Below are 10,000 nucleotides of genomic sequence, written 5' to 3'. Positions count from 1 at the left end.
ACACACACACACACACACACACACACACACACACACACACACACACACACACACACACACACACACACACACACAGTGACTGTGATTAAGATGTTTGTAATTGTATTGTAATTGCATAGCAGACGTGAAGTCCACATGCCAGCTCTGACAGTGTTAAAGAGAAAAACTAAAAAATGGAAACGGTGTGTGTGTGTGCGTGCGTGCGCGTGTGTGCGGGCGTGCACTCACGTTTGTGAATGTGTGCGTACATTCCTCTGTGCGTGCGTGCCTGTGTGTGTGTGTTGTGAATGCAACAATGCACACTATACAAATTCAAACCAGCCAGCCGTTTGGTTCACAATTAATGTGAAAGCTGCATGGTGTGTGTGTGTGTGTGTGTGTGTGTGTGTGTGTGTGTGTGTGTGTGTGTGTGTGTGTGTGTGTGTGTGTGTGTGTGTGTGTGTGTGTGTGTGTGTGTGTGTGTGTGTGTGTGTGTGTGTGTGTGTGTGTGTGTGTGTGTGTGTGTGTGTGTGTGTGTGTGTGCGTGTGTGAGAGAGGGAGAGCGAGTTTCATTCATCACCCTGCTCTCCATTTGACCTTGGCACCCTCTTCATTACAATAAAGATTGTCTGCCGTTTAGGCTGCATTGTTGGTCCCCCTTACACACACACACACACACACACACACACACACACACACACACACACACACACACACACACACCTACACACACACACACACAGAGACATGTTTTTTTATACTGCCACTGTTTTGGAATGAGGAGAGACTGAAACAATAGAAGAGGAGAACAGAAGAGAGGAGGTGTTTTTTCCTTCACTAAACGGTTTTGGTTGTGATCAGTAAATCTTTCTTGTGTTGTTCAGTTTCTTATCTTTTCTCTCTCTCTCACGTCTCTCTGTCTTTCCCTCCCTTCTCTCCATCCTCCTCTGCCTCCCCTTTTCTCTTCTCCTCCGTCTGGTTCATTCTTTTTGCTCCCCCTCTCTCTGTCCAACTCTGTTTTATTCTCTTTGTCTTTCTTCTATACTTTCTTTACCTTCTCTCTCCATGCACTACTCCTTCTCTTCCTCTGTTCTCGCCCTCCATTGAATCCTTTTTTCTCTCTCTCTATGGCTATTTTTTCTTGCAATATATCGAGTATTGCAGATATCATTATTATCATTATTTCATTGTGATATCATCGTTATCGAGGGCCACATATCGCCACGGATATCGTATCGTGAGTTAGCCATATCGTCCTATTGGATACAGCACAACATTCAAGCAGCACAGCCAGTTGCTCTGAGCTTTTGATTAGACGGACATCAGTTATCGAGCGGGGCGGTCATTATCCAGATTCCAGAAATAACACACCGCCGAATTCAGCGACTGACCAATCCGAATCAAGCATTCAACCAAGCCGTGTAATAATGCGCATTATAATATGGTGCCATTCTTGTCTCAAAGGAGGGCTGTGGACAGTTCAAGTGACATCATTGATGGGGAATCCAATCTAATAGAAACTGCAGGCTTTCTATTCCTGGAAAGTTTGCATTGTTCTCCCATTCATAAAAAAATCACATCTATTGTGAAGTGAGCAGGGCTATTTATGAGTTAATTTCATTAAGCGTCCCGCTGATCAATCAGAGCATTTGGGACCCCCGGGTGTACAACAAACATTGAGCCGTTTTTGCCAAGATGGAGGCCATATCTAGGGCCAGATGTAGGCCATATCTAGGGCCAGATGTAGACCATATCTAGGGCCAGATGTAGGCCATATCTAGGGCCAGATGTAGGCCATATCTAGGGCCAGATGTAGGCCGTATCTAGGGCCAGATGTAGGCCTATCTAGGGCCAGATGTAGGCCATATCTAGGGCCAGATGTAGGCCATATCTAGGGCCAGATGTAGGCCATATCTAGGGCCAGATGTAGGCCGTATCTAGGGCTAGATGTAGGCCATATCTAGGGCCAGATGTAGGCCGTATCTAGGGCTAGATGTAGGCCGTATCTAGGGCCAGATGTAGGCCGTATCTAGGGCTAGATGTAGGCCGTATCTAGGGCTAGATGTAGGCCGTATCTAGGGCCAGATGTATGCCGTATCTAGGGCCAGATGTAGGCCGTATCTAGGGCCAGATGTAGGCCATATCTAGGGCCAGATGTAGGCCGTATCTAGGGCCAGATGTAGGCCGTATCTAGGGCCAGATGTAGGCCGTATCTAGGGCCAGATGTAGGCCGTATCTAGGGCTAGATGTAGGCCGTATCTAGGGCCAGATGTAGGCCGTATCTAGGGCCAGATGTAGGCCATATCTAGGGCCAGATGTAGGCCATATCTAGGGCCAGATGTAGGCCATGCTTCAAGAGCCTGGAGATCTTTTTGGGGAACCGGACAACGCCAGATGTTGGAGCTTAGCTCCTTACAGGAGCACCACTCAAAAATAAAAGAATGTGACCGATGATGTCACTGGTAGGCAACTGGCCACAGCTCTTGTCTGAGACAACAAATACCGCGAGCGCGCGCGCGCGCGCACACACACATACACACACACACACACACACACACACACACACACACACACACACACACACACACACACACACACACACACACACACACACACACAAGAAAGGACATAGAAAAGAAAACAGATGAGTCCCCCCCCCTCCCCTCTCTTTCATCTAAAGAGTCTCTTCTCCTCTGCACTCCTCTTTTCTCTGAGAGGGTCACTCTATTTTTCCTTTTCACACCACTCGTCTTTTTGGCGGGGATGGAGAGATAGGTGTTGGATGAGAGCACTTGAGAGGACAAAAAACTTTATCCACCTCTCTCTCTCTCTCTCTCTCTCTCTCTCTCTCTCTCTCTCTCTCTCTCTCTCTCTCTCCATCTATCCGCCCATTCATTCTGTTATTGCAGAGACATCGGACGCATAATGACACTTGAGTGTGTGTGTGTGTCTCTGTGTGTGTGTGTGTGTGTGTGTGTGTGTGTGTGTGTGTGTGTGTGTGTGTGTGTGTGTGTGTGTGTGTGTGTGTGTGTGTGTGTGTGTGTGTGTGTGTGTGTGTGTGTGTGTGTGTGTGTGTGTGTGTGGTTGCCAGTGTACAGTATATCTGAGAGAGAGAGAGAGAGAGAGAGAGAGAGAGAGACAGGAAAGCACTTAAAGACTTAACAGACTGAGATTGTGAGAAAGGTGGAATGAAAAGTGTGCTCCTCGGAACGCAGGTCTCCGCCAGGCCGGGATGCCTACCCAGGGCCCTCACATTTTGGAATGCAGCCATAGCCAATTGGAATGGAATCTGAAATATCTCACGGATGCATCTCGATCACATGACACCAGAGAAAAACAAATCTAGTCATGCACATAATGGCCGGGACATACAGGGACTTGCATCGTGGTCCAAGGAATCCAGGGGAGTGGGAACGATTTGGAATGCCTTTGGCCACCCGGCCTGGTGGAGACAAAAATACTGAGAGAACAGAAGCTATCTCATACACATGCAGTATCACAGCAGACAGCCCTAAAGGGTGAGGTCGTGCCATGTCTTGGCCATCTGGCCAGTGATGTATATCGGACCAGTTGCACATACCGTATATTGGAGACCCCTGGTACCCATAGATATTCACAGATATGTGCTTAATATTGATGACATAAGGGATCTCCATATATGGGCATAAAAGGGATTTGGTTCCCCAGGCATCACAGGGATCTCCATATATGGGCATAAAAGGGATTTGGTTCCCCTGATCATCACAGTGATGTCAGAGCGTGAGAGTGAGAGAAGCGTACATGGACGGACACGTCAGACAGACACGGACATGATGTGCCGGTTCTGATAGTAAAAATCAAATAATACTTCTGCTAAATGGATGGATGGATGGATGGATGGATGTAACCAGTTATATTCTACTAAGACCAGAGACCAGCAGGTGTCAGTTAAACAACACTGACTCTGTTTGGCTCTGCTACTCTCTCTCGCTCTCTCTCTCCCTCCCTCTCTCTCTCTCAATCTCTCTCTCTCTCTCTCTCTCTCTCTCTCTCTCTCTCTCTCTCTCTCTCTCTGTGGTGAGGATAAAGACCCTTTGTTTTGACTCTGAATGGAATTATCCTTCCAACTTCCTATGGGGTGACACACATGCATGTGTGTGTGTGCACACACATTTTGTTTTTGTGTAGCAGTTTGTGCATTTTTACTGTGTGTGTGTGTGTGTGTGTGTGTGTGTGTGTGTGTGTGTGTGTGTGTGTGTGTGTGTGTGTGTGTGTGTGTGTGTGTGTGTGTGTGTGTGTGTGTGTGTGTGATTCAATTGTTGTTCTTTAAAAATGTAGAACTTATGTAAGGAGAAGGAAAGTTGTGCCTCCTCTCCTCTCCTCTAAAAACAATGTGTGAAATGAGAGGAATGCGTTTGTATTGAAGCCGCGGTTTGTTGAATGTGTGGTGTGAAAGTTGTTTGTGTGTGTGTGTGCTTGTGCTCGCATGCGTACGTGTGTGAGGAAACATGTTAGCTGGTCAGAACATTTCTAGAATTCGTTGCTGTCGGGTTGAGAACTAGTAAGTCCAAAAAGAAAAACGTTCCTTTTTCGTTATCATTTAACGAAAATGATTTAAAAAAAAAATGATTTTAAAAGGTGAAAATAGCCGATCTGCAAGCTCGTTGTGAGCTTGCAGATCTGCTATTTTCCACACTCTTGTGCAGGTTTCTGTCCTTCTACTGTCTGCTGCTGAGAAAACTCCCAGGGTTCTTAGCGGGTCAAAAGTTCAGCTGGCATCGGCCAATAAATAGCAGCCAAAGTTTGGACCGAGCCTCCAATCCACCCAATTTCTCTCTCTGTGTTTATTTCTCTCTATATATTTATGCCTTTTACTGCATTGTAAAACCCTTGGATTTCATTTAAACTCTGATAGCGTACAAATATGGCCCAAATGGACCCTGTTATCTGTACACTCTCGTCGCTTAAAAAAGGTCTTTAAGTTAACACTTGAGAAGGCATAGAATTTGACAGTGTGTCGTTGTTATTTTTTAGATAACCTATAGTTATTTAGCCGTTGATGACAGAAGGCTATTCAAAGTATTTTTAACAACGAATGATGACAATCATCGTTTAATTCCTTTCGATGTTATTGCAGAATTTGTTGATTCTGTTTTACCTTGCTCATTATGTGCACGCATACCCGCACATGTACGCATGCGCGCGCGCGCACGCACGCACGCAAGCACGCACGCAAGCACGCACGCACGCACACACACACACACACACACACACACACACACACACACACACACACACACACACACACACACACACACACACACACACACACACACACACACACACACACACACACACACACACGCACACACACACACACACACTGGTCTCAGTCCAGTCCCTCTATAGCGACCGGCCAAATGGCTCATTCATCCCGTTGCCATGACGACAATTAATGGTGTTGCCGGGCGGCCTTTGTTGGGCTGCTGTGTTTACAGAGAGAGCTGAGCCAATCAGACAAACTTCCTCCAGAGTCTCACATACTCTGTCAAGGACCCCCAAATTAATATGGATTTGGCCACGAAACCCCCCCTCATCTGAAAATGTTTCCTTTTCTAGTGAAACCCACACACGATTTGCCTTGTTAAAAAGAATATCCCAAGTTCTGTCAAGCTTTCTTATTGAAAATAGCAGATCTACAAGCTCACAACGTGTCACGGTGTGACACGAAGTGAAGCTCGCAGGTCATATCATTTTGAAAGATTCTGAAAATAAATTGTACCGCTTTATTTGGATGCCAATACCTTTGTACTTTTACTCAAGTAAAGTACTTTCCCCACCTTGGTTATTAATAAACGTTATTTATGTCAGGCTCAAGAAATCAAATAAACACTCACACGAGATGAGACAATTGAAAGGTAACTTTTTAATTCATCATCATCACCTTTATTTATACCCTAAGTACAGTTGAGGGCAAGCCCTAATGTTCAATGAAGCCGAGGTTACAATACAGAACAATAAAAAACACAACATTAAAACATTATAAATTAAACAGAGTCATTTACAAAAGAACAAAGCTAATAAATCAAGTGAAACATGTGCAATCATCATTGAAAGTGGTAAGGATCAGTCCTTTGAACTTGCCAAGAGATGGCAGGGAGTAATTAACAGCCTACTTCATCATAACAAGCGTGTCACACAAAAGTAGTGGATCTGCGAGCTCACAATGCGTCGCAATGTTCTTGTCACTTGTCGATCTGCTATTTTCACTATTTTAAAAGGTACATTTAAAAGGTAAATAATACTAAAAATGTTTTCTAACAGTGATGTTTGTAATGACAAGACCCTATGGAAATGTCTCCTTTTTTGTTCTTCACTCACTCTCGCACAAGTGTGTGTGTGCGCGTGTGCGTGTGTGCGTGTGTGTGTGCGTGCGTGCGTGCGTGCGTGCGCGCGTGCGTGCGTGCGTGCGTGCGTGCGTGCGTGCGTGCGTGCGTGCGTGCGTGCGTGCGTGCGTCCGTGCGTGTTTGTGTGAGAGAGATAGAGAGAGAGAGAGAGAGAGAGAGTATAAATGGGGTGTCACAGTATCACTTCCTGGTCTTTCAGAGTCAGAGGAACATCTATCTTAACTAGAGACACAGAGAGCCTTCCGCGCACACCCACACCCACCCCCACACATACACATACACACACACTGTGTACACAATTAGACGTGATCTCATCTCCAAAATACACTCGGTTTACTGATGAATAACGTGCACACGCGAGCGCGCACACACACACACACACACACACAGGAGAGAGAGACAGTGAGGTCCAGAGCAGAAGAGAACGCTAGAGCAGACAGACAGACAGAACCCAGAGTTAGTGTTGAAGAGTCCTTGAGCAAGACTATGAACCCCTATAGTTGCTCCCGATGAGCAGGTTGGTGCCTTATATGTTTTCCTCTGCCATCGGTGTGTGAATGTGTATGTGAATGGGTGAATGTAATCTCTCTAAAGCGCTTGGATAAAGGCGCTCTTATCTCCACACAACAACTCTAAAATATATTAATGACATAGTTCAATGTTGAAAATGAGCGGTATTCCCCTTTACCCTGTGATACGAATGGATTTTAATACTAAAACCCTAACTACGTAAATATAAATAAAAGAAGTAGAACCTTAACTAAAATGTAAAAGATTATAGGATCCCAGAAGATGATGAGGTAGAGGTTTCCAGCATCTTTATTCAGGAGGCATCACAGAACAAGTCCAAGATAGCATAAAAACCAAGTATACAGGACACAGCATAGAGGGCCCAAAAGGCACTGAACCTCACCTGTGTGAAGCCAGGCTAATACTGAGTTCTAACATAATGAATACATTGACTTTATACTGTATAGGTCCATAGAGATGGACCATCCTAAAAGTGACACCTGATAGACAGCTGTCATCTGACTCAAGCAATGACAGTAAATAGGAAATCACATGTCAAAGCTTAACATCAAAGAACCGGAAGAAGTCCACACACACCAGAAGGCCTGATTGATCATCGCTCTTCCAATATATCGTTGTTGTCGGATGAAAACCTTGTATGTCCAAAACCCTTCGCTTTGCACTAATCATTTTAAAAATGATTTAAACTAGTGAAAACAGCCGATCTGCAAGCACACAACGCCTCGCACCGCGAGGCGTTGTGTGCTTGTAGATCTGCTGTTTTCACTACTTTTGTGCGACGGCCTTGTATGATGAAGCAGGGCTTTACTTTGTGAAAAAACATACACACTTGAAACTTGGAGATACGAGGTTTCCACCCGACAACGACGATATACTGTAGGTGCGACCTCACGACACCTTTAGGCCGCCAGACCCACAACTGGCCGAGAGATATAATATGCAAGCAAACATTGATACAGCATTGCAGGCTACATTTAAAACAAACTAAAATACAAACATGTTTAAAACAAAAGCATATCATACATTTCTATTCTATCACCCTGTTCCTCATTTTTTGCTCGGGTCCCCGCCGGAACCCTCTCGGTTCCCGGTCCCCACCTTGAGAACCGCCGCTGTGTGGAAGCCGAGGAAGAGGAGCGTGTCCTTATCACTTGATAGAACTTTACTCCGGTATCCGTGCCGACAAAGCGTTTTGGTACGCACACACACACACACACACACACACACACACGCACCAACCTCCGTTTCTGATTGGTGGGATGAGATGAATCTACATAAAAAGTTAAAAATGCATTAATGCATTTAGAACGGGAACACATTTTGTGTATCATTATTTTATGCTTTAACTATTGAAAAATAGCAGATATACAAGCTCACAGCGCGGCACGAGTGCCGCGCTGCGAGCCTTGTAGATCTGCTATTTTTGAAAAAGTCGTGAAAATATGTGTAAATCTTTGAATATATTTATTTTTAGAGCGAACGTTTGTAACTCAGATTTTGCTTCTGGGTGGTCCTTGGAACTATAATATTTTGAGATGAATATTTTTTTACAGGGTCTTTCACATGAAAAGGTTTGAGAACCCCTGACACAGTAGTCCCTCAAGAACAGACTAACTGAGCTCCAGTTAAGTGAAAAGGACCTTTTCTTTGACAATGGCTGGCCAGATTGCTGACATACAAACATCGGTTTTCAAAAATGTTAGAAGGATTCAAAAGACACTTATGTAATCGGGTCAAAAATCTAATTTTCGCGATTTTTCAAAAATAGCAGATCTACAAGCTCGCTGCGCGGCACTCGGTGCCGCGCTGTGAGCTTGTATATCTGCTATTTTTCAATAGTTAAAGCATAAAATATTGCGTCATAATGTGTTCAGGCCTAAATGGGTTAAATATTGTTTCATGTATGACTGGCTTTCTGCTGACATTTCAGCTCTCTGCTCATTAATATGCAGAACAAATTAAACTTATGATTGCTTGTTGATATTCTACCCCTCCATCTCTCCTCTCTCCTCATCTCTCCGTTCCTCTCGTTTTTTCCTCAACCATCTGTTCTTTCGAGCGTCTCCCCCCCCCCCCCCCCCCCCCCCCCCCCCCCATCCCCAAACCCCTCTCTCATTCTCTCTCTTCTTTTTCAGGGGTGTATAGGCTGTGTTATTTTGTATTCTGTGGGTCCTTTTTTTTGCGCTCCAAAATGACCTCGACCTTACAACCTGAGCTAGCTTGTTAGCTTGCGCCTATAACCTCCCAATGAGGCGTGCTAGTAACAGCGTAGCGCTGCAAAAACATATTTTCCATTGATGGAATGCTGAGTGTTATTGCGACCGAAGGTCGCAGTTTACCATGAGAAATGTCACAGCTTGTCTCTGTGTAGACGTATGTGTACACATTTTTACGGTCTATGGTTTGCCGCTATGACATCATGCTCTGATGTCACTGTGATGTCCGGGACATCTTGACCACGTATCCGTGTATCTCTGAAGGTCAAGCCTGACACTGTGGTTTCCTTGACACTTTACTGTGACATCACAGGTGACATCACCTATGTAAAAGTCCATATATGGCTATTTCCCAGAATCCCTTTTATGCCCATATATAAGATCCCTGAAGTCATCGATATACAGTATATCACTAGCCAGATGGCCAAGACATGGCCCGTATCTGTGTGGCTGGTTCAGATAGGGATCTCCATGTAAAATATATTTATGTTGTGATGTCATGGGAACCACTCTAACAGAATCCCTTTCATGCCCATATTTGGAGATCCCTGATGTCATCAATATTAACAGTTCTACTGCCAGATGTTATTATTTATTTATTGGGGCCGGTGCCAGCAAAAAGCAGCTTACCTTTGCGATGTTATAGAAAATTATCTATTGATCATTTTCAAACTAATTCTTTCTACAATGGACGCTCATATGTGTACTTGAGCCAAGCTGTCGGCAGAGGGCAGCCTTATGCAAAGATTAATGTGAATTGGGCCGCTCCGCTTGCCATACATTCAGAGCATAGAAATGCATTTTCTAGAACAGATCCACAGAAAACAGCCAGGAAGTGATTTGGAACTCCATTATTGTTTACGGGCGGTGGATTTTTGAGAGCAGCGT

Source organism: Nannobrachium achirus, assembly GCF_963921795.1.
Source record: "Nannobrachium achirus genome assembly, chromosome: 20".
Classification (NCBI taxonomy): domain Eukaryota; kingdom Metazoa; phylum Chordata; class Actinopteri; order Myctophiformes; family Myctophidae; genus Nannobrachium; species Nannobrachium achirus.
This window is presented reverse-complemented; position numbering follows the sequence as displayed.